The sequence below is a fragment of the Manis javanica genome, chromosome 2 (assembly GCF_040802235.1).
Source record: "Manis javanica isolate MJ-LG chromosome 2, MJ_LKY, whole genome shotgun sequence".
NCBI classification, from domain to species: Eukaryota; Metazoa; Chordata; class Mammalia; order Pholidota; family Manidae; genus Manis; species Manis javanica.
Window position 1 is genome coordinate 30,139,102 of NC_133157.1, and position 24,488 is coordinate 30,163,589.

The following is a 24,488-nucleotide window of genomic DNA, read 5'->3' on the forward strand; positions in this document are numbered from 1 at the left end:
CAGGAAACCCAACCGCACTGGCCCATTGTTGCCACTGGTTTGAGGCAATGGTAGGGCGGTGGTGGAACAGGAGATGGCAACAGAGAAGGCACGCCCTACACATCTGACTGGTCTCCTCTCTAGAGGAGGCACCCCTCCCTTGTCTGTTGTCACAGCACCGTTCTCAGACACGTCATGGGGTCAGGGCACAGCAAACCCACAGTCCTTGACACTATGATCAAGAATTTCAGGAAGGGATTCTCAGAAGACTACAGAGTGAAATTAACTCCTGGCAGGTTGAAAGCCCTGTGTGAATGTGAATGGCCCACCTTCAGTGTAGGGTGGCCTCTGGAAGGGGCCCTAGATGTTCCAACAGTCCGCCAGGTCTGGCGGATCACCCCTGGAGATCCAGGTCATCCTGACCAGTTCCCATACATTGACTCCTGGTTAGGAGTTGCCCAGACCCTTCCCCCTTGGGTGCGGTTCACTTGCAACAGGCAGGGACAGAGTAGGGTCTTAGTTGCCTCAACACAGGAGCCTGAAAAGAATCAGCAGAAGCCTAAGCCTCCACAAATTTTTGCTGGTGACCCAGAAAGAGCTAATATTGCTCCCGCCTTATGTGCCTCCAAGGCCATCAGCACCCAGCCCCTAGTCCCAGACACTCCACCACCGTCGGCCTCTCCACCACCTCCAGAACCAGTGGACCCCCTCTCTCCTGGACCAGCAGCCAGACTGCACCCTCGGCCAGGAGCAGACGCTTTTCAGATGCTGGTGCGAGAGACACGGGAGCCTGAGTGACATGATGAGGCTAGGACCACCCAGCCAGGCTGGGCCGTGCTTTACTACCAACCCTTCTCCATGACTGACCTCCTCAGTTGGAAACACAACACCCCGTCATACTCGGAGAAGCCGCAAGCCTTTGTTGATCTAATGGAATCCCTCTTCCAAACCCATTAGCTGACCTGGGAAGACTGCCAATAGCTTCTCTACACCCTGTTCACAATAGAAGAGAGGAGGCAGCCAGGGTCCTTGACTGGGGTGCATGGGCTGAAATTGTTGTCCCTGAGAAGCACCCCGGGTGGGACTTCACCACCCCAGAGGGACAGCACCAGATCCACCCATATCAGGACGCCCTCCTCCAGGGGATCAAAGTTGGGTCCAAAAAGCCTATGAACATGATTAAAGTTTCTTCAGTCACTCAACAACCAGAAGAGTCTCCTGGGCACTATTTATGAAAGACTGTGTGATACTTACCACATCTACATCCCTTTCGACCCTGAGTCACCAGGGAGCCAGCAGATGTAAATACCTCATTCATGGCCCAAGCTGCCCCAGTTATCAGACGAAAGCTCCAAAAACTTGAGGGCTTCGCTGGGATGAATATCACTCAGTTGATTGAAATTGCCAACAAAGTATACATGAACAGAGAAGCCCAAGCTGACAGGTATGCTGAAAGAAGAATGAAGAAAAAGGCCAGTCTTCTTGCAGCTTCTCTGAAAGAGAGAGATGGGCAGAAGGCAGAGAGAAGCCGGCTGCCAAGAGGGGGGAAGCCTAGGACACCCCTAGCCAGGGACCAGTGTACTTAGTGTGAAGAGAAGGGGCATTGGAAGAACAAATACCCCAACTGAGGCAAAGACCCGAAGTCTGGTCGCTGCCGGGAGGAGCCTCACAGGGAAAGGCTCATTAGTCTGCCAGGAACAGATTCAGATGAGGACCGGGCTCTCTCATGCTTGGCCTGCATGAGCCCATGGTCAAAATGAAAGTGGGGAAACAACAGGTGACTTTTATGGTTGACACAGGGGTAGAACACCCTTGGTTACCCTCCACCCTCCCTGTAACTCCCTTCAGTAAAAGGACTGCAACTATTCTCGGAGCCACTGGGACATAAGCAGTCCAGCAACACTTTTGCCGAGCCCACCAATGTGAACTTGGAAGCCCCAAAGCCTGACATAAGTTTCTCTACCTGCTCCAGTGGCCCGTTCCCCTCTTTAGCCAAGATATACTCTCAAAGCTCAGAGACCAAATAAGTTTTGAACCAACTGGATGCACCAGCCTCAAACTAAACCCAGGCCAAGAAGAGCCAGGGTCGCTTGTACTGGCAATAACCACACCCGGAGAAGAGGAGTGGAGGCTATTCTGTGCCCAGGCCCCCTCAAGTAGCCCACCTGAATTCAGAGCTGCTTCCTATCAGTATGGGCTGAAGACAACCCACCTGGACTTGCTCATAACCGAGCCCCTGTCATTGTAGAATTGACTCCAGGGGCCCAGCCACAAAGACATCAGCAGTACCTTCTCTCAGAATAGGCGAAAGCAGACATTCAGGAACACCTGATCAGACTCAAAGAGGCAGCCATTCTAACCAAGTGTCAGTCACCCTGGAACACCCCACTTCTACCAGTCAAAAAGCCAGGAAGATAGCACCAGCCTGTTCAAGACCTGCAAGCCATTAACAAAGTGACTGTTTCTTTACACCCGGTGGTCCCAAATCTGTATACCCTCCTCAGCCAGATCCCGGGGTCTGCCCAATGGTTCACTTGCCTAAACTTAAAAGATGCCTTTTTTCTGCTTCCAGCTGGTCCCCCAAAGCCAGCTCTTGTTTGCCTTCAAATGGACTGAACTGGATACGGGGGCAGCAGAGGCAATCGACATGGATGTGGCTCCCACAAGAGTTCAAGAACTCACCCACCCTCTTTGGAGAGACATTGGCAGCAGACCTTGCCAGCTTTCCAAGGGAAACCATGCGTTGTGCCCTCCTGCAGTTTGTAGATGACCTCCTACTTGCCAGTGACACCCAGGAAAATTGTGCAAAGGGCACAAAAGCCCTCCTGCAACTCCTGTCAGACTCAGGATAAAAAAGGGCACAAATCTGCCAGCAGTGAGTCCAGTACTTGGGCTTCCTCTTCACCCAGGGAGAAAGGGCACTAGGGCCAGATGAAGAAAGGCATACGAGAGATCCTGGGGGCCGCCAGGTTCTGCAGAATCTGGATTCCTGGATTCTCGGCAATGGCAAAACCCCTCTACAGTCTCCTGGCGGGGGAGCATACAAAGAACCCCCTGTCTAGACAAAAGAGGCAAGAGCCACCTTCCTGGAAATAAAGGCTGTTTCAGAACAGGCACCAGCCCTACACCTGCCAGATACAAGAAACCCCTTCAGTCTCTTCATACATGAAAAAAAGTAGCCCTCAGAGTTCTCACATAAACTGTTAGGCCCTGGCAGTGGCTGGTTACATACCTGTCAGAAAAAAAAAAAAAACTAAACCCTATTGAAGCACGATGGCCACCCTGCCTCGGGACACTGGCAGCCACAGTTCTATTCATAAAAAAAGCAGATAAACTTACTCTGGGACAGAAAATAAATGTCAAGTTTCCCCATACTGTTGTGTCCCTCTTAAACACACAGGGACACCAATTCCTCTCCAACTCTCAGCTGGCACAATACTAAAACTCCTCAAGGCTGTCTGGCTCCCAGAAAAAGTAGCAATTCTGCATTGCAAAGAACACCAAAAAGAAAACAACCCTATAACACAGGGGAACAGGCTGGCAGATAAGGCAGCTAAAACAGCAGCCAATAAAAACTGATAAAGCTCCTTCCCTCACCATGGCCCTAACACCCCCAGTGGAGGCCCCTCCACCCAAGTGCACTGAAAAAGAGAAAGACTGGACCATGGCTGAAGGAGCCACCCTAACTTAAAAAAATAAATAAATAATGATGGTTTCTGCCTGACAGACACATCTTTGTTCCAACTGCAATCGGAAGGCATCTAGTCAGCAAATACCATCAGCTCACCCACCTAAGAAAAACTGCACTAGAAGGCCTCCTCAAAAAGTGATACTAACCTGCCTTTGTAGCGTCCATCTTTCACAAAGTACTCAGGTCTTTAATGAAAAAGTCACAAGGAAAAAAGTCCTAGCTCAAAGAAATTGAAAGTGTAAATACAAGCCATTATAACCCTATCATAAACCAAAAAAATGATGGCCCTAAAACAAAGTGTTTAAAGGGGCATCAGAGGCGGGGGGAGTGATAAGGAAAATATTCAACACAGACGTCAAGGTCAGCAAACCACTTTTTCCCTCCATTTGGCAAAGTACTCCCAGCTCCCTGCTCCCCTCCTCCAGGCTCCTCTTTTGCCCTGCATATGCCAAAATGTCACATATCAAAATAATATAAATTGCTCCCCTCCCCTTGCTTGTGCTCAGGGCTAAGACCTTGGGAGATCACTCCCTTCTGAGCCTGCTGGTGTAAAATAAAACCTCAACGCTCCAAGACCTCCGTGTGCCACTTGGTTCCTCCATCAGTGACCCAGTCCAAGTTTTCCAGTATTTTCTGTAACAGTTTTGCTGTTAAAACAAGCTCTTTTCTTAACGTTATTGCATTTTCTGTCATGTTTTTGGAGCCAAACAGAATATGATAAATTCCTTAGTAACTCAATTTCAAAACAAGTGTGTATATGATAGTTGAAAGGCAACTTACTGCAGTGATTAAGAACACAGGCTCAAAAATAAATGGCCTGGGATGGAATTCTGACTTCTCCATTTACCAACTATGTAATCTTGAACAAGTTACTTGACTTCAGTTTGTGAGTCTGTGAAACTGCAATAATAGTAGCTTACTCATAGAATTTTTATGAGAATTTAATAAACTGATTCATGTAAAGCTCTTAGAACAGTGCCTGGTATGTATTAAGTACTCAATATCTGTAAGCTTTTATTATTTTAATGATTTCAAAGAAGTAAAATCTTCATCAGTGAGTGATTAAGCTTTACTTAAAGTGTGATTTTTAAAAATCCCATAAATGGTTATTCATGCTAATTGAAGAAACAAATTCGTACTCTAGTAGAATTTTAATTTCTAGACAATGAAATACAATTACTTAAGCTTTTAAATCAATAAACTATTGATGGCTCGATTGACCTCATTATTGTCTATGACTGGTCAGGTTAAGGTTAGGGAACTTGATTCCTTCTGCCAGTTACAAATGTTAATCACCTTACCAAGGCAGTGAAGGAGCACATCAGAAATGAAAGAGATTTAAAATTAGAGTTGGAAGCTCCTAGAAATATTGATTAGAAGTAATAACTTCTTGATAAAGGTTCTTTTTCACCTTAGGATGTTATTTTGAATGTTGATTTATTTAATTCACTATTTTTGACTGCCATTTGAAAATATCTGGTCATCAAAAAATATTTTCTAAATGCCATTCAGGTATTGGTAAACATATCATAGATGAATGCTTTGTGAAGATCAAAAGCATGTGATTTAAGAGAGACATACTCTCTTAATTTTATGAATATGCACAATGTACAAGGGATTTGAAATAATGGTGACAATGTAAAAATACTCTAATATAGCCCATTTAATGGGGTTTCTAAGTGAAAAATGAAACTAAGAGAAACCAGAAAGAACTTGGGGTGTTGCTTGGTAGACCTGTGCTAATGTGGCTATTACTAGATTGAGGAAAGAGATACTGGAAAATTATTGCCCTGAATGGTTTACATTTAGCAGTGGTTTATTTTTTTTTCAAGCTACATTGAAAATTCCATTATGGTGATTATTTCACTGTAACACCCCCTCTCCCCCAAAAGCGGCTACATTTGCATTAGCATACCCCAGATAACACCTAATTGGCACATAAATTTGATTGAAAGGTAATATTCCTATTTCATTAGCACACTTGCAACAAGAATTGTGTGATGAAATAATTAAACACATTTTAAATAAGAGTTAATATATAAGTTTATTGTGCTGGAGAGGGTTGTGGGTTCAGGAAACAGTCAAGAAAAGTCCTTATTCTAGGTGCCACTTATTTTTATGTGTACCATATTGAATAAAAAATGAATATAAGTGCCGTTTTCCTTAACTGAAAATAGTCTAAATAGCTTTTTATATTGATGGAGTTAATAACAAGATCTGTAAAATCATAGCAAGTAGCTAGTTAAATATTGTAAGATTGTTGAGTAAACTTAAGTTTAATTTCCTTTAATATACATACAATGAATACATAAAATTTCCTACACCAAACAAGGAAAGATACATTATAAGCTTAAGGTTAAGAGTTATATAACAAATAACTCTTGATATCAAGTAGACTTTCACATGAAATTTGGTACAAAGTACACTCTTGACAAATGTCAGTTTCCTTCCTTCTCCTGTGCCATATTGAACTTTTTAAATATTGTCTTTTATTTGGTTTACCTAGAGAAGTAAAGTTTCAGCAAGCCTTGAGCACACATATGATTATCACCCAGTCTTCCAGCACTCCTGGATGACCCAGCTGGCAGAGAGCACAATTTAATGCCCGGGAAAGGAGCAGAAGTAAACTACAGAGTACAGTAATAGGGACAGCAATTGTTTCAATCAAGCCTCAGGCACACTGCAGGTAAAAGAAAAGGAACTTAAGCCCTTTCTCCAGCTGCTTTTTAATGTAATTTTATCATTTGTACTAGCTGACTGTGTGAGGAAGGAAGAGGAAACGTATCTAAGATTTTATTTTTGAATTATATCTTTTGTGTCGTTTACTGTGATCCTGAATAACAACTAAGCAGACCTTAAAAGAATGCCTTAGACTAGACAACATAAAAATCCAGAACTTGCAGTTTATTTATCCATTAGTTTTCCTTTTTCTTTCTTTTTACAATCTTATAATGCTTCCATTTTATTATTTTTTAATCAAAATATAATTGATTTACAATGTTGGTTTCAGGTGTACAATATAGTGATTGACAGTTTCTTTTTAATTATTCTTATTAGTAATTTATGATGAAAGCTTTGCATTTCCAAAATTTGTTTAGTTCCAAAATGTTCCAAAAACATGACTATTTACGGAGAAGAGAAGAAAGTAGAAAAGAATGTCTATTCAGAAGGGCTTGTGATCTGGATTCGTGCAAAAAATATGAAAAAAAAAATCGGTTACTTACCCAAAAGATAGAGTTAGTAAATACAAAATAAATTGGTAAGGCACATAATAGAGTGATCACAAGAGCTGGTTTGGTCAGGAAAGTTTTCTGAAATGGTAGCTGTGAGCCAGTTTCTCATACACTCTCCACTGAAGCACTCCTTCATTTGTGCTTATTTTCAATTAAAAATTTTTAAATTTAGTAAAATATACAGAACATTTACCATCTTAACCATTTCTAAGTTCACAGGTCAGCAGCGTTCAGTACTGCTAAAACAAAATTCATCCAAGTAAATGTGAAGATCTAGTGGGCTTTATTAAGCAATTCATGAGTTGGGCAGCAGCCCCACAGCAAGGAGAGGTACTCCAAGGAAATGTACAAATGGAAGGTTTTTGTGAACAGGATGGTGGCGGGAAAGTTATTAGCAAAATAAAAGAAGGGGTTGTTTTGGGCAAAGTCACTTTCTGTTGGCGGAATAGCAGGGGACTTCCAATGCAGACGAACCTCATCTTCCTTTAGGGAAGATGGAGAAGGCTCATGTGACAGATTATCATATTGCTGATGATCAGAAAATTCCTGACTGACTAAATTTCTAGGGGAGGTTGAAACTGTAATAGGGTTTAAGTATTAGGTCCTGGTTTGGTGATTTGGTCTAGCAGATGTGACACTATGTTGGGCTTGCCCCTTTCTTTTTAACAGTACATTCACATGGTTTTGCAACCAATCTCCAGAATGATTTCATCCTGCAAAACTGAAACTCTATACCCACTAAAAAATTCCTCATTCCCCACTCCCTCTGTTGTTGGGCAGTCTAATCTGGGGAGATCTCCCTGCACAGTAAGTGAGACCTCAAACTATGGGAGGGTTCTTGACTTTGATTGAGAAAGAATTTGTGAGCAGTGGAGCAGGTACAAGCAAACAGTAGTTTTATAAAGGAAAGTACACACTCAAGGATGGAGTGCGGGCATGCTCCAGAGGTGAGCAGCCAGGTGGGGTTGGGTTGTGAGGTCTTATAGCTGGAATTTAGGCAGGGGTGGAATAGTCTTCAGATTAAGTGGGGTTTTCTTGGAATGAGGAAGGGATTTCTGGCAAATCTCTTAGATGGTCTGCCTGGGAACTGTAATAGTGCCAAGGGGTGTGATTTTTAGTATGGTAATGAGTGTGTAATGTACTTTGAGGAGAAGTCAGGGTCAATTTCTCTTCCATGTAGGAACCCGTTACTTTTGGCAGGTCTGGTATGTATATCCTCCTTCTCCACATCCTGTGAGAACAGTTTACATGGAATGTTTAGAATATAAACAAGCACCTAACTAAATATAAACACTGGCCAAAGTCCCCAGTCCCTTCCAAGCTCATGTTTGGCTATCCACCCACTGTAACACATCCATCCCTGGCAATCACCATTCCATTTTCTGTCTCTGTGAATTTGACTATTTCTAGGTGCCTCATAAAAGTAGAATCATACAATATTGGTCTTTTTTGTGACTATTTTATTTCAATTAACATAATGTCCTCAAGTTGTAGCATGTTGTCAGAATTTCCTTCGTTTAAAGCTGAATAATACTCCATTATATATATTATACAGTTGATTATATATATATTATACAGTTGGTTCTTGAACAATACTTGGGGCTTAGGGACACTGACCTCCCCCCATCCCTACCCCATGGAGTCAAAAATCTGGTATAACTTTTGATTCCCCCAAAACTTAACTACCAATTGCCTACTGTTGACCAAAAGCCTTACCAATAATATGAACTGTTGATTAACACATATTTTTCATGTTACATGTATTATATATGGTATTCTTACAATAAGGGAAACTAGAAAAAATAAAATATTTTTTTCAAATTGTAGTAAATCTCCAACAAACTTTCCAATAGATTTGTTGAAAAAAATCCATGTGAAAGTAAACTCATACAGTTCAAACCCATGTTGCTCAAAGGTCAACTGTACTCATTTTGTCTGTTTATTCATCCATTGATGGACATTTGGGTTTGCTTCCACCTTTCAGCTATTGTGAATAATGCTGTTATGAAGATAGGAATACAAATAGCTCTTCAATACATTGCTTTCAATTCTTTTGGGTATATGTCAAAAAGCAGAACTGCTGGATCATATGGAATTATATTTTTAATTTTTTGAGAACTTACATACTACTTTTCATAGCGGCTGCACCATTTACATTCCCACCTACCTCTATTGCTGAGCATTTAGGTTATTTTAAATTGGGAGCATTATTAATAACCCATAGTTCTTTTCTATTCAGAAGTGGGTATAAAATAATCTTTAAAAATATTAACTAATGTCCACTCACCCCCTCAAAAAAATATGAGCCTTCCACACCTTTCTCCATTTTACATCCTTAAATAGGACTTGTATTTTGTCCTCTATTATTGTTTCAACATATGGGTCTATTCCTTGTCACTAATGTCTTCTGTTTGTTTTAGTCTCATATTTCCCAAATTCCTCTAGATTTGGATTCCTACTCCTTTTCTCTTGCCTAAAAGTTGTGTGAGAGTTCCAGGTGCTCTTCTTCCTTGCCAGCAAATATTAACATTTTACCATACTTGCTTCATTATGATTATTATTATTTCTCTATCTCTAACTCCTCCCTCAACTATTTAATAGCAGACACCTCTATACCCCTAAATAACACCAGACTTTTCTTATATATAACCACAGTACAGGTATTAAAATCAGATTAAAATAGATCTTATTCAGAATTCACCAATTGTACCCATAAGGTCCTTTATAGCAAAAGAAAATCTGGGATTGTGTGTTGTAGTCAGTCATAATGGCCCCTTAGATTCTTTTTTTTTTAGTTTTTATTACGGTATTATTGATACACACTCTTATGAAGGTTTCACATGAAAAACAATGTGGTTACTACATTCACCCATATTATTGAGTACCCCCCCATATCCCATTGCAGTCACTGTCCATCAGTGTGGTAAGATTCCACAGTCACTATTTGCCTTCTCTGTGTTACACTCTTTCCCATGATCCGCCCACACCATGTGTGCTAATCATAATACCTCTCAATCCCCCTTCTCCTCCCTCCCCACCCACCCTCCCAAGCCCCTCCCCTTTGGTAACTGCTAGTCCCTTCTTGGAGTCTGTGAGTCTGCTGCTGTTTTGGTCCTTCAGTTTTGCGTTGCTGATATACTCCACAAATGAGGGAAATCATTTGGTACTTGTCTTTCTCTGTCTGGCTTATTTCACTGAGCATTATACCCTCTAGCTCCATCCATGTTGTTGTAAATGGTAGGATTTGTTTCTTTCTTATGGCTGAATATTTCATTGTGTATAGGTACCACCTCTTCTTTATCCATTCATCTACTGATGAACACTTAGTCTGCTTCCATATCTTGGCTATTGTAAATAGTGCTGCGATAAACATAGGGATGCAGATGTCTTTATGAATCAGGGATCTTGTTTTCTCTGGGTAAATACCTAGGAATAGAATTTCTGAGTCAAATGGTATTTCTATTTTTAGTTTTTTGAGGAACCTCCATATTGCTTTCCACAATGGCTGAACTGGTTTACATTCCCACCAGCAGTGTAGGAAGGTTCCTCTTTCTCTGCATCATTGCCAGCATTTATTGTTCTTAGTTTTTTTGATGTTATCCATCCTAACTGGTATGAGGTGATATCTCATTGTGGTTTTAATTTGCATTTCCCTGATAATTAATGATGTGGAGCATCTTTTCATGTGCCTGTTGGCCATCTGGATTTCTTCTTTGGAGAAGTGTCTGTTCATATCCTTTGCCCATTTTTTAATTGGGTTATTTGCTTTTTGGTTGTTGTGGCTTGTGAGTTCTTCATATATTTTGGCCCCTTAGATTCTTAATAGAGTGACTTGCCCTAGTTCTCCTTCTGTTTTAGGGGCAAATGGCCCTGTATACTAATCTCCTGTGCCCTTTTTAGGCGTTGTGATCCCCATTTTAGTTTTTATTTTTAATAAATTAACTAATTAATTATAGAAGGTAATACATTGATGTGGTTCAAAATTGAAAAGGCATAAAATATTCATAGGGAAAAGCTTCCTTTCTACCTATATCCCAGCCTTCCAAGCCCCACTCCCTGAAAGCAGTGTTTCCAGAGATATTTTATGCACACAGAAGAAAAATGTAAAACATTATTTCCTGCCCCACACTACACTACCCAGGATGAATTGTTAAGCTTCTTTATGGAAGGTAGTAATGATGGTGGGGTTCTTGTTCAAAGAGTTGAAGAATGAACTTTGCAAACACTCAGAGTAGGAGAGCAAGTGAGAGGCTTTTATTTAGAGATAAAATAAGAGGAAAGAGCTCCTGGCTCATGCCAAGAGGGGACAAGGGAGCCCAGGGTCCTGGGTGGTCTAGAGGATTTATAGACGGTTGAGAGCCAAAGTGCTAGGGATGCAGACCTGCCAGATGGTGCCCAAATGTTTATTTTTGAAGAGATACTGTTTCTTATCAGTGGGTCATTCTTCAAAGTTAGCTTAACACAAGAAATTTACTGCTCTGATTCTTTCCCACAATAGCTGCTTTTTGATCTGGGAGAATATCATTTAAGACTGCCTGCCTTGTTTCCAAGTTGGGTTGAGTTATTGTTTGTTTGATTAAAATGCAATCTTAGCTTTAAGATAGAATTTTTCGTAAATAAGCTGGGCCTTTGAGCAGGCGAAAGTAAATCTTAACAATGGTCTGTTCTAATTGACACAGTGAAAACATACGCTATGCTGAGATACTTTTCTTTGTATGGGGAGTATTCAAATTTCTAGGCTAAGTTGTTCCTGGCTTTTTAGTTTTAACTAATCTCACTAAAGAATGCTTATATTCCTAGTTTGATATTTTTACTTTAGAGAATTAATGTGACTTTGACTTTGCTTAATTGTTTAACATGGAGTTTTGGTAGGGGTCTCTTTCCGGAGGCCCTCACCTTCCTCTGTCTGAAGCCACTGTTCCTGTCTCAGTAAGATCCTCATCATAAGAGGAAGTCTCATGGTGACTTTGACTTCTAGGTGTTTTCTGAATCTATTGACAACCATGCCAATAGTAAGAAAATCTAATTTCCACTATTTGAGTTAATTTTATGCCTCAAAATCTTTCTTATAAATGTAGTTGGTTTCAGGATTGACTTTAACTTCCAGGTTAACTACTCCTCACTGCCAGTTCCCATTCTACCTATTCACTCTCTAGGTATTTTTCTACTGGGAAAAAGAAATCTGGTGACTCCCAAAGTAGGAATTTATGTCCATTTCTAATTGGCTGTGTATATATACTTTTTTTTTTTTTTTTTTACAAATCTGTTCACTACTGTTTGCAGAACACTTGAGAAGGGGAGTTAGTTGTCTTTTAAAGCAATTAGGTAATCTGGCAATGACCAGAAAAGAGATTACTGTGAACCAGTTTCCTCTTTGAAATTAAACTGATCTTATCCAGATTAAGAAGCTATTTGCTACTCGCCTCTTTACCTTACTATTTCCCCCAGTAGATAATTAGTGGGCAGGACTGTGTCACCAAGACCTAAGACAAAAGCCTGCCACATATTAGGGGCTTTGTAAATTGTACATTGAAAGAAATAATAAACAAGTTTATCTATCCAATTATCTGAAGGAATCCAGAAAAATCTCTAAATTTCTCTCTTGGGCTTGAGTTACCTGGGAGAAAGATTTTGGAAAGATTCAACTAAATGAGGATCATATTTAATTTCTGGAGGAAGACTTGACTTTGTTTAAGGCTCTTAACTGGGAGCCTCTGAGGTCAGTGCCTGTGATTTTGGAGATTTGCCTTCTATCCCAAGAATGGCAAGACATATAGGCCCGGGCAGTGAAGACCCAGAGGAGTCTTTCCACTTGATCATGGGCATGATTGTTATATTTCCCAAATCCAAATTTAGGGTGTATAACCTGAAAAGGAGTTTTCCTGTGATTTGTGAATTTATTTATATTACAATTTACAACAGCATAAGAATTATATATAGCTATACTTATTAAATGTTTATTTATTTCATAGTATAAAAAATATGGTCTAGGAAATCTCCTTATTCTCTTATAAATCTACTTCCCTTTTGTTTTCCCTTTTGCTAGTGAGTTTACTAGGTTTTTTTAATTAGTATAGAAAAGCTCATATATAACAATAGAGAATAAATCCCCACATTCCTATTCACCAGCTTCAACAGTTACAATTTGTGGACAAACTTATATTATCTGTGCCTCACTGGTTCACCTTCCCTGAAGGAATATTTGAAGCACATTGAAACCATCATTTCATTCATTATGTTTCAGTATGTTTCTCTAAAAGATAGGAAATCTTTTTTAAAAAATTATAATTCCTATATTATTATCCATGATTCCTTAATATTAGCAAATACCTAGTGTTCACATTTCCCTGAATGCCATATATATGTTACAGCTTCTTTGAACCAAGATCCTTGGAAAGTCCTTGCATTACAATTGGTTGATTTTTCACTTAAGATTCTCTTAATCTATAGCTTCCAACTCAGTTTCATCATATTCCTTCAAAACTATATATATATATATATATATATATCTTTTAAAGAAACTAAGTTGACTTACTGATTTTCCTACATCCAGGTTACACTGATTGCATTACTCTGGTGTAGTTAATATGCAACTCTGCCCTCAATTTCCATAAACTGGTAATAAGATCTGAGATAGGCTTGATCAGATTCAATTTTGAATTTTTTGGCAAGAATTCTCAAAAGGTAGTATTCTGTAATTGCATTAAAAAGAATAAAATACCTAGGATAAACACAACCAAGGAAGTGAAAGACCTATACACTGAAAACTACAAGACACTCTTGAGAGAAGTTAAAGAGGACACTAATAAATGGAAATACATCCCATGCTCTTGGACAGGAATAATTAATATTGTCAAAATGGCCATCCTGCCTAAAGCAATCTACAGATTCAGTGCAATCCCCATCAAAATACTGAGCATTCTTCAACGAATTGAAACAAATAGTTCTAAAATTCATATGGAACCAGAAAAGACCCCAAATAGCCAAAGCAATCCTGAGAAGGAAGAATAAAGTGGGGGAAATTATGCTGCCCAACTTCAAGCTCTACTACAAAGCCACAGTAATGAAGACAATTTGGTACTGGCACCAGAACAGACCCATAGATCAGTGAAACAGAATAGAGAGACCATATATAAATCCACACATATATGGACAATTAATATATGATAAAGGAGCCATGGACATACAATGGAGAAAGACAGCCTCTTCAACAACTGGTGTTGACAAAACTGGACAGTTACATGTAAGAGAATGAAATTGGATTTCTGTCTAACTCAATACACAAAAATAAATTCAAAATGGATCAAGGACCTGAATGTAAGTCATGAAACCATAAAACTCTTAGAAAAAAACATAGGCAAACCTCTCTTGAATGTAAATATAATTAGCAACTTTCTCATGAACATATCTCTCCGGGCAAGGGAAACAAAAGCAAAAATGAACAAGTAGGACTATATCAAACTAAAGTGCTTCTGTACAACAAAGGACACCATCAGTAGGACAAAAAGGCATCCTATAGTATGGGAGAATATATTCATAAATGACATATCTGATAAGGGGTTGACGTCCAAAATCTATAAAGAGTGCATGTGCCTCAACAACCAAAAAGCAAATAACCTTATCAAAAAATGGGCACAGGATCTGAACAGACACTTCTCCAAAGAAGAAATTTAGATGGCCAACAGACACATGAAAAGATGCTCCACATAGCTAATCATCAGAGAAATGCAAATTAAAACCACAATGAGATATCACCTCACACCAGTTAGGATGGCTAACATTCAAAAGACAAACAAATGTTGGTGAGGATGCAGAGAAAGGGGAACCCTCCTACACTGCTGGTGGAAATGTAAATTAGTTCAACCATTGTGGAAAGCAATATAGAGGTTCCACAAAAAAACTAAAAATAGAAATACCATTTGACCCAGGAATTCCACTCCTAGGAATTTACCCTAAGAATGCAGGAGACCAGTTTGAAGAAGACCTATGCACCCCTATCTTTCTTGCAGCACTATTTACAATAGCCAAGAAATGGAAGCAACCTAAGTGCCCATCAGTAGATGAATGGATAAAGAAGATGTGGTACATATACACAATGGAATATTATTCAGCCATAAGAAGAAAAGAGTCCTACCATTTGCAACTATACTATACTTCAATAAAAAATATATTAAAAAACCAATGCTTACATTAGAGTATTAAATATTATATAATTTCTGATAACCATTCTTTCAGTCATATCTTTATGCTATTTACACATCCCTCTTTCCTTCTGGTCCTCCCAGCTAATTAATAACTTTCCAACCTATTATTCTTCACACCTTTCTCCATGTTTATGTGATCATATGCAAATATAGACATATATTGATGTTTACATTTTTGGTTTATTTCATAACAATGTGATTAGATTATATATCCTTTCATGCCTGTTTTTTCTTACTTGAAAATACACTGGGAAAAATCTCTTCAAACTAAGTGGAATAGATGGGCCTCAGTCCTTTTAATGGCTCCATAATAGTCAATGTATCACAGTTTATTCAATTGTCCCCCTATTGATCGATTATCCATTTTCTTCCCAGTGTTTTGCTGTTCAAATATTGTAATAAATATCTTGTAAATAAATGCTTTGGGCTGATGCTTTTTATAGCTATGCAATAGATTCTCAGAGGCTGGTATTACTAGATTGAAAGAATATGAATTAAAAAATTTCTTTAGGCATTTCTAGACTTCTTTAAAAAATGGCTGCAGTATTTTACATTTCCAGCAGCAAAGGATGAGAATATGCTTTTTCTTACATCCCTTCCAGCAGTAGGTGTTATAATGGTTTATAATTGTGAATTTAATAAGTGAGAAGTTATCTCCCACCATTATATTAATTTATGTTTCCCTAATAATCAGTGAGATTGAGCAGGCTTGCAAAATTTATTGATCATTTGGATTTTTTGTGTGAAATAGTATTCATAGCTTTAGGCCTTTTTTCTATTGGATTGTTTTGTCATTTTTCTCAATTTGTAGGAGCTCCTTTTATATTACAGTTATTAATCACTTGTTTTTCATATGTATTGCAAATATTCCCCCTGAGCTATTTTTTGCCTTCTGTCTATGTTTATGGTACTGGTTGCCATACCATATTCAATTTTTTTAATTTGTGAAATATGTCTATAATCTTTCTTCAGTGGCTTCTAGGTTCCCTATCTTCTCAAAGAATGTCTCTCCAACCCAGAAATTATACATGTATTGTACTCCGTTTTTTCTGAGATTTTGTTATTTGATTTTATTGTTTTAAATTTTTATAGAGTGGAAATGCTGACTATTAAGCTATCTTCTCTCAGCTTCAAACCCACCCTCTTCTATTCTGCTTTGTGATTCTGGATGGGGACTCAGCAAACCATATTTTTGCTTTGCCAGATGGCTTTCTGCTAGGCTTTGCCAGTTGGAGGCAGGACAGGGAGAATAGAAGGAGAGAGGAGGAGGAAAAGACTTGCTCATTCCTGTTGGTTCCTCATTCCTGTCAGAAATTGCTGCAGCAATGGATCTTCACCCCCTGGCATTTGGGTTTCATTGCAGCCTTCCAGTTTTCAGTTTCTCCCACATTTGCAGAAGCAGCCTCATTGTATAACCTCCGAGACACCAACCAGCGTGCTGGCACCCCCTACATCTTCGGAGGTCTGACCTCAGTTCAGTGGGCCTCATGTCCAACCTTCTGAATCTTAATAACCCCTACTCCTTCCCTTTGTTCCCCAGCCCTTGGGGTGGTAGCTGTTGCCTGCTGTCATTCCCTGTGATATCTCAGATCCTCTGTCTGACTTTCATTTCTTGAATACCTGGTTAACATTCTTTCTATTAAATTCTCTCTATAGAAATAGTTGACATGGTTTGTGGTTCTTGACTGGACTCTGAATATTATTGCTGAATTTTTCAGTCTTTTACTCCAGGTTTTTTTTTTTTTTTTGCATGTTATGGTATACTTTTGATGTCAGGATTTTCACCAAGGCCATTTCCCTCCTTTAAAATGGTTCATCAGTTGATCAGTTGTCCTAAGAGCCCTTGTTATCACTATCTTTTCCCTACTGATTTGTTCAGAATACTTTTTGATATGTATAACTTTAAGATTTTTTAATTTGGTTCAAACTTATCAGTTTATCCCTCATGATTTTTCCCTTTGCTCTTGAGCTTTGAAAAGTCCTTTCCATGTGGAGGTCAGAGGAATAATCATACCTATTTTCTTTCTGTGCTTTTGTATTACACTATATTGCCTCACTTGGGTAAGTTTTCAAACTTCTGAAAGTTGAGAACTGATGTAAGAATGTACTTTGCTTTGTCAAGAGTATACATATACATGTTTATACAGAATTGAAACAAAAATTTCACAAAACCATATTTGTAGCAGAGAATTTTACTACTTACGGGGGATCTCTTTCATTTCTCAGGTCCTATACAGCTAGGTACATAGAACATGTAAATAGAAGAGCTTTATGTAACTTCTAGAAGTCTCATTAAGTGAAGGGACCAGGTTTTTCTCATCTTCCTTTTACTTGCTTACTGAAATGTGAGTATTATGGCTGGAGCCAGAACAGCTATCTTGAACCATGAGGTGACCTTGAGAAAGGAGCAACTATAGTGATGCAGCCCACGTGTTTGAAAACTTCCTGGAGCAGAGCCATCTGATGCCTACATTGCCTACATCCCAACTTTACTGTGAGAAATTAAGTAGTTGTATTCTGTTTTACTGTTACTCCCAGTCAAATTGAATTCTTACAAGTACATTTTCTGTAGTTTATGCCAATTTATACTTCCACCAACAATAGATCAGAGTGCTGCTTCCCAGTGTCACCAACAGGTACATTGTCAAATATGGATTTTGACTATTTTTCTCACTTTTAAGATAATTCTTTAATTTGTATTTCTTGTTGTGAGTCAGGTTGAGTATATTTTATGTAAGGGTGATATATTTCTTTTTTGGTAAACTGGAAATAAATATTTTTCTATCAAGTACTTGATGTTTCCTTCTTTGTTTTTTAGAGTTCTTTGCATACTAGGAAAATTATCCCTTTGCTTATGATATGAGTCACAGATATTTTTCCCAAATTGTTATTTGTGTTTTGACTTAAAACATTTTTTTTTTTGGTCATGCAGATTTCTAAAAGTTTTTGGAAAAGCCTATAATCAAATTTTTAAAACTTCTCCCCAATATTTAGATTTTAAGTCCTGACAGAAGTTCAGAGTTATAAAATAATGTGTCTATTTTGTTTTCTGGGTCTTCATGAATTTGTTTTTTAAATTTATATCTTTGAATGTAATATGTGATGTGTAGATCGAACTTTATTTTTTCCAAATGGCTCCCTATTTGTGCAGACCATTTATCTTTATACTATTGATATGAGATGTTGACTTTATAATGTACTAAATTCTTGTATTTACTTGAGTTTATTTCTGGTCTTTGTATTTCTTCCCATTTGTTTGTGTATTCATGCCAAAACCACATTTTCAGTTATTTAAGTTTATAATATGTTTCCATATCGAAAACGGTGGTCCCCCACTTTGCTTTTCCAGAATTTTCTCCACTATTCTTGCTTGTTTAATCTTTTTCATTAAAAAATTTTAATCAGAGTTAAATTGTGATTTAACCTATAGGCCTTTGTAGGTCTGGGGGAAAAAAAACCCTGTTGGCATATTTATTGGGATCTCATTCCATGTATAAATTAATTTTGGGAAAACTGACATCTTTCAGATGTTGAGTATTCTAATCCAACGTCTTACTCAGTTTTATAAATTTTTTGTTTTGCTATTGTAAATGAGGCTTCCTGTTCTATCCTATTATCTAACTAGTTGTTGTTTATATATGTGAAGTCTATTGATTTCTGAATGTTAATTTTTTATCACTTCATGGATTCTGAATTCTCTTGTTGTTTGTAGTAGATTTTCAGTTGATAATTTTCCAGGTATACAACCATATTGTCAAATTGAAATGATTTTACTTCTTCATTTTTAATTCTTATTCTTGGACTGATTTTGCAGTATAACTATGGCTGTGCTCCTGGCTCCCCACTTCCTGTCTTTTTTCTAAGCCTTGATCGCTGGCCTTCCTAGCCATCCTGTGGGTTATTCAGTAACCTCTCAATTCCTCTTAATTTAAAGTCAAAACTGGTTTCCTGTTACTTTAGCTAAAAAAACCTAACTAAAAGTCCATTTTGCACAAGTAAGGCTCAATGATACATCATAATAGTGATGTCTGTTGCCATTTATTGAGGGTTTACAGGGTGCCAGGCAGTGTGCTAAATAATTTGCATATGTTGTATCAACCAGTTCCTAGAGAATGTACTTTGAATTTTTGTCTCCGGTTGTAGTACTGAATACGAAGTCATCTTTTTCAGCTCTCTTCAAAGCGTCTCTGTTTTTTGTGTTAGCAGTAGCTTTTAAACATAAGGGCCAATTAAATATGTTTATGCTTTTATTATTCATCAAGTTTATAGATGAAAAGGGTTTCAATTTTTTATTCTTTTAGAAGTGGTATCCTGTTTTCAAAGCAAATATTAACTTGAAGCTCAGTACAAAGAAACAGAAGCTGCAAAAGTTAGGTAGAGTACATGGGAGTAACTTACTTAACCTATAATTTTGTAATGCTTCTTCTGAACATAGATAACCATGGATAAAAAGAGGTTGTTTAGATGATGAAATACAGATACTTCTGACACAGTTCTTGGTGATTCTTATGGCTGAATTGTGTCCCTCTGAAAAGATATGTTGAAGTCCTAATCCCTAGTACCTCAGAAGGTGATCTTATTTGGAAACAGGGTTTTTACAGAGGTAATCAAGTTAAAAATGAGGTCATTAGGGTAAGCTCTAATCTGACTATCATTCTTATAAGAGGAAATTTGGACACAGATGCACACAGAGGAAAGACAATGAGAAGACACAGAGGAAAAAGGCCATCTATAAGCCAAGAAATAAGGCTACCAGAAGTTAGGAGAGGCATGGAACAGATTTTCCCTCAGAGCCCTCAGAAGGCACCAACCCTGTTAATACCTTGATTTTGGACTTCTAGTCTTCAGAACTAAGAGTCAATAAACTTCTGTTACTTAAGCCACCTAGATTGCAGTGCTTCATTAAAGTAGCCCCAGGAAACTAATATAGCGGTTTCTGTGGCCAATTGGACAAAGTTCTGGAAATGGAATATTCTACAGATCCTAGAATGCATGGTCACTGTACATGGTTTTCTGGAATGAGTCAAGGACCTTGATTAGTTATATGCTTATTATTTATCAAGGTCTACTCTAGTTCAGCTAAGCAGACAATATTTGTAATTGTTTACTTCATTGTTTAGAGTTGGAAAAGGCCTAACTTTGTTATGTGCTTTTCAAATCTTAAACCAGATGTGGCAAACTGGCAATGTGCTCAAAAGTATTTTGTTTGGCCTACACAGTGTTTTAAAAATAGGAAAAAAATGTACTTGTTCACCAATATTTAAGATCAAATTTCTTATAAACATTTCTGGATTTTTTTTTTCTTGAAAATGAGATTTGTATTTGTTCATGGTTCATTTGGCTGTGGCTGAAGTTCGGCTCTTCCTTTAGCCAGGCAGTGAGTATTTGTATCATCTACATCAACACCAGGTTCACTGTGCCACAGGCAAAGGAGCAAGGATGGAGCAGCGTGAAAAAGGGGAGTGTGGTAGAAGTGCCCCCAGGTTAAGGGATGTGTCAGAATATGGCGGACTTAAGGCCTTCCTAAGGACTCTGTTTTTACTTTAAATGAAATGCCGAATGAAATGGGAAGCTATTGAGGGCTTTGAGCAAAAGAGAGACCTGATCTGACTTAGATATTAAAATAATCACACAGCTGCTCTGCTGGTATTAGACTGTAGGAGGAAGACACTAGACTGAATGGCGGAAACCAGGAGACTTGTTCAGAGGTTTTTTACAGTGATAATGAGATGGCTTGGCCCATGATGGTAGCAAGGGAGGTGGTGGTAAGTGGTGGAAGTCAGGATGTATTTGAAGGTAGAATCAACAGGATCTCCTGATGGATTAGATACGTGAAAGAAAGAAGCCTTTCTTTGGGTTTTTGGCCTGAGTAACTGGGAGAATGGAGTTGCTATTTGAGATGAAGTTTCAGGGGTAAGAAACAGGAGTTCCATTTTGAACATGTTGATTTTGAGATATAAACCGGATACCCAAAGGAAATGTTAGATTTGAGCCCAGAGTTCAGAGGACTGGTTGGCAGTAAATCTTTCCTCTTCTGATTTAGTCTCCTAACTTTTAATAGCATGTAATGTCATATGCTGATGACTACTAAATGCTATGTTTATGGTGGATTCAAGGCAAATTGTAGTAGTATGGCTGTGTTGGGAGGGTGGGAAGGATGGGTATCTGGGTCTTTTTAATCTCTAATTAGAATAGGTATGGACTTAGTCCCAGAGCTTGGATCTCCCCCCACCTCAGACATTGCTCTGAATCCCTACCCAGTAAACTGAGGCTTATAGCGTGGTCAGTTTTAAGAAGCCTTGTATGTAGTAAGCTGTAGAGACAAATTAGAATCAAGGCCTAAAAACCACACCGAGGGCTCTTTCCTTCACCACTGCCCAGTCTTTGACAAGACTACTTTTCAAAGGCCCATTCTTCTTGCTTCTTTATCTCCTCTCTAGGCATTTTAGTTCCTCCCATAATTTCCCTGGGCTCACTTAATTTCAGTAGTAGGAATCTTAGTGCTGAGAAACGTAAATATTAGGAAAAATCCTCCCTGAAGACTTTAAGGCTCAGGCTACGAGGTGTATTTTGCCTTGGTCAAATAATTCTTAACTGCTCCATCAAGGTTAGTGTTCTTAGGAAGTTTATGGTTCTGGCAGCCAAACTTTGCCTTTCCCAATTCAGTTCAACTCATACTCCTCCTTGAATGTGGCTCCAAGTCTGAAAAGCCTTGGTCTAGCAGGGGTGAGAAAGGATGCGCTCTCAAAGAGCTGCAAACAGGACGACACTTCCGGCAGTGGAGACCCGGGACGCCGGGTCTTGGATTTGCGTACAAGCTTTCTCCTCAGACCCCGCACCATCCTCTCTCCTCCCTCGGCTTCTCGGAGCGCAGGCGGTTTCCGGCGATGGCCCCCTCCTCCAGGGGGCGTAGCCTATGGCTCCAGCTCCCGCCTCTCGGGCTGCGCGCGGCTGCGGGCCGCGGTCACGTGAGCGTGGCGCGGCGGGGGAGGAGCCTGATTTCCGGGCGGCGGAAGGAGACGCGGCCGCGTGAGGACGAGGCGATTTGAAAACACACTCGGGGAACGAGAGGCTGAGGCCGGTGGCTCACGCTGTCATCCCGTGGGATTCTGCTCGGACGCTCTTCTGCTGTGCCTCCACGTCCTGGTCCCGGCCAGCCTCTCAGGTGGGCGGCCGCCGCCCGTCGGGCCGGGCCTCCTGGGGCAGGAGAAGGCGCGCGGAGCCGTCGCTGCCCGGCCCCGCGGCCCAGGCGGAGAGGGTGGGCGTGGGCAGGTCTGTGACCCCTGCGTCCCGGCCGCAGCGCCCCTGCCCAGGGGGCCTGGGTGCGGAGCAGGGCAGTGCGGGGGCGGGGCGCCCCTCGGGCGTTTGAAGTGCCTCAAGTGGCTGAGCTGGTTCGCGCGATTTCGAGTCTGAGAGACTTTCAGGCCAGTGTACGTACGTTGCGCCACGCTTCCCTGACTGTGGTCCTGACCGCCCTCTGCAGGAGTGGGAAAATCGAGTTTCTTACAACCCACGGGGTCTTCCCTTCGGGGATGCAGGACCCAAGACAGGAGGTGGGGTTGAGCAGCTTCTCAGTCGGCCCTCGCCCTCCGGGTGTGGAGGGGTAAGCGATCTGTTTGGAGCCGAAGGGCATCGTCTGTTCGCTCTAGTAGTCCCGTACGGGGCATTTGCCTTCTCGGGAAGTCTTGTGTCTCCGTTTGGCCCGCTCAGTAGAGTTTGCAGGAACTCGAGAGCGTAAGGGGTTAGAGAGCAGATTACCAAACGCCAACTGCAGGATGATTTCTCCTTGACTTCTTTTGGGAAAAGAAGTTGGAAATTAGGGTAAAGGAGATGGCAGATGAACTACTGGAATTCGGTTCGGTCGAGATATTGACACTCTAGGATCTCCCTTTTGTTGAAATTGGACGGTTTGCAGTCGAAATATATGAAGTTCAGTTTTAAAACTTTGGGTGCTCACCTGAGTAGGAGGTCCAGTGATTCTAGCGTTGGGTCCCTGGGTCTGGGGTTCCCACCTGTTTAGTAATTGCTACTGTAAAAGTGGCTTAGTCGGACTTATTTGATTTTCTATTATGAAAATCTTTAGGTGAAAATACTAAACAGGTAATTGCTACTGTAAAAGTGGCTTAGTCGGACTTATTTGATTTTCTGTTATGAAAATCTTTAGGTGAAAATACTAAACAGGTAATTGCTACTGTAAAAGTGGCTTAGTCGGACTTACTTGATTTTCTGTTATGAAAATCTTTAGGTGAAAATAATAGGTTGCTAATAGAACTCTAAGAGTTTCTATTATAATGTTTTTCGTGTCTACTGTAAAAATCTTACCAGCTTTAAAAGTCAAGGAAGGGAGATCAGCCTTGTTAATTTTTCTTTTGGAGGCAAAAACATCAGTGTGACTAATATACATTGTGATCGGTAAATACAACATAAGCTTGAAGGTAGACTGTGTGTTGGACACCCATCAGGTGGGCAGTGGCTAAAGAAAGCACAAGTTTGGGGAATGGCAGGTTAATCCATTTGATTTTTTGACAGTCTTGTACAGTTCATTTTCACTTCTGGTACAAGCTGGTAATTGTTATTTTAGAAGTGGTATCCTATTTTCAAATTGTGCTTGCTTAATTGATGAAAACTATTTTAGTTTAGAAAGAGGCCAGGTGAAAGTATCAGGGCCTTTTCTTTAGGTTTTACTTACCCATTTTTTTAAGATTAGAATAACTACAGGTGTGGGTGGGATGAAAATATGGGATTTGGGATGAATGAATTAAGGTAAGCTATTTTGCCATTCAGTTGTCCAGTCCTCACCTTAATTACAGTAACATAACAGCATAAAGTTGGTTTTGTAGAGCTCAGTCTTGGTGTATGAATCCCTCTTCAGCTCCTTAATAAAGGACTGACAAACCTTTCTGAGAGCTACGTCTTTAAATAGGTTTGATAACACCATCCTTATACGATGTTGAGAGAATTGAATGCTAATGTACATAATGCATCTCATAATCGTGCTTGGTATATACTGGTTCTGAGACTTTAAGAAAACATTCATGTTTGTGCCTATAGCATGTATATTTTAACAGTGTGCCAGGCTCACTTCTGAGTGTTTTCCAAATAGGAGCTCATTTGCTCTTCATTTGTCCTACCTCATAACTACTGATGAAGTATTATTACTATACCTATTTTGTACATAAGAACAGGCATAGTGGTTAACTGTAGCTAGACAGTGGCAGTCTGGATAAGAACCTAATCAGCCTTGGCTCTAGATTCTTCTTTTACCCTGTGTAGCTAATTCCTAGCTCATGGGGATCTAATGTAGTAAAATCCGGGCATCATGTGAATTTGTATAGTGTCATAGGTGATTGGCTTCTGGATTCCTGGAACTCAGAGCTGCCT

At 39.7% G+C, this 24,488-nt stretch overlaps 1 protein-coding gene across 2 annotated transcripts in view; it reads left to right on the forward strand.

Moving 5' to 3' along the window:
• The first annotated feature begins 22,083 nt into the window (after window positions 1-22,083).
• The window catches only part of TEX10 (testis expressed 10), a 55,122-nt gene continuing 52,717 nt past the window's right edge, over window positions 22,084-24,488 (forward strand). Inside the window, exon 1 of one of the 2 annotated variants that reach the window (XM_073227049.1) lies at window positions 22,084-22,272. The gene's annotated coding sequence lies outside the window, so the exon portion shown is untranslated. The remainder of the gene's footprint in view (window positions 22,273-24,488) is intronic. The other variant, XM_073227045.1, reaches the window with a different exon arrangement.